This window comes from Suricata suricatta, unplaced genomic scaffold (genome assembly GCF_006229205.1).
Source record: "Suricata suricatta isolate VVHF042 unplaced genomic scaffold, meerkat_22Aug2017_6uvM2_HiC HiC_scaffold_2455, whole genome shotgun sequence".
NCBI lineage: Eukaryota > Metazoa > Chordata > Mammalia > Carnivora > Herpestidae > Suricata > Suricata suricatta.
In genome coordinates, this window is record NW_021869937.1 from 1 (window position 1) to 1,659 (window position 1,659).

A 1,659-nucleotide genomic window follows, 5' to 3' on the forward strand; every position below is an offset into this window, starting at 1 on the left:
CTTCATTGTCTTCACGGTAATAATTGACTCTCATTTGCACACCCCCATGTACTTCCTATTGGCCAACCTCTCTCTTCTTGATCTAGGTCTGTCCTCTACCACAGTGCCCAAAATGATCTCTGATCTTTTTACTGACTGCAACATCATTTCCTTTCCTAAATGCATGATACAGATATTTTTTATTCATGTCATGGGTGGAACTGAGATGGTGCTGCTCATAGCCATGGCATATGACCGATACACTGCAATCTGTAAACCTCTCCACTACCTGACCATCATGAGTCCCAAAATGTGTGTCTCCTTTGTCGTGGCTGCCTGGATAGTGGGGATAATCCAGGCTGTGTCTCAGTTTGTTTTTGTCATAAATCTGCCCTTTTGTGGCCCTAATGAAGTAGATAGTTTTTACTGTGATTTTCCTCGGGTCATGAAACTTGCTTGTGTAGACACTTACAAGCTGGAGTTTGTGATCATTGCCAACAGTGGGTTTATATCCATGGCTACCTTCTTCTCTTTAATTATATCCTATATCTTCATTTTGGTCACTGTCTGGAAACGTTCTTCAGGGGACTTATCCAAAGCATTTGTCACACTGTCAGCTCACATCACTGTGGTGATTTTGTTTTTTATGCCATGCATGTTTCTTTAAGTGTGGCCTTTCCCTACATCATCCCTGGATAAGTATTTACTCATAGTCGACTTTGCTATTACCCCCGTCATGAATCCTGCCATCTATACATTAAGAAACAAAGACATGAGAGTGGCGATGAGACGACTGGGCAAACGGATTGTGGATCCTACAGGGATCTCTTAATGAATGGAGCAGAACTAGAGTCTACCTGCTGCAGCCTCACCAAGAACACTGCAAGGCATGTGACTGTTGTCATTCCTATGGAAAGAGCTACTATTTGGGGAGATAACTCAACGAAGTTCCACCTGTAGAAATTGCTTTGTCAGAGGTGACTATTTGGCTAACGACAGAGAATAAATTGACTGCATCTACTTCCATTGAGAACAGAGATGAGAATAGAAAACTAAGCTGATTTCTAGAAGTAAACTTAACATTCCAACAGCATTTTCTGCGTTATATTTTCTGGGAGTTGCTTATTGTATTTATTCTCAATTATCAATAAATGCTTCAAAAATGATAATTATATCTCATAGTAAACGTATGCATTTAACAGATAAAATGTGACTTTGAGTACATCAAAATCAATAAGCTATACTTTTAATTCCTATTTTAATTTTATTTTAACTTAGAATAAGAACAAATCAACTATGTGTTACTTAGGTTGAGCCTGGAACACAAACTTGACTGTCAATTTAAGATGCTATTGTAGTTTTATGTTTTGATTAGAATTGTAGGGAGAGAGAGAAATTTTTTTAATGCTATAAATACTTTTGTAAACACAAACCAGAGCCTTTTGCATTTTTGTCTGCCTCTCTACTACTGTAAAAATGAAGTCTTTCCAATATTCAACCACCTGGTTTATTCCCCAGAAAAAAAAAAAAAAACGCATAGAAATAAGATCTATTCCAAAGGAGAATGATCACCCAAGGATGGGTATTTAAACGCCCTGGCTTCCTTGAATATGATTTCCTGGTCAGATAAAACATCTCCCAGGGCCTTATATACCTGAGTTTGATAGCCTTGTATAAATG

The 1,659-nt window shown here is 38.0% G+C and overlaps 1 pseudogene; it reads left to right on the top strand.

Annotated features, from left to right (window-relative positions):
• Nucleotides 1–4: 4 nt before the first annotated feature.
• LOC115284878 lies at nt 5–811 on the top strand (annotated as a pseudogene).
• The last annotated feature ends 848 nt before the right edge of the window (nt 812–1,659 follow it).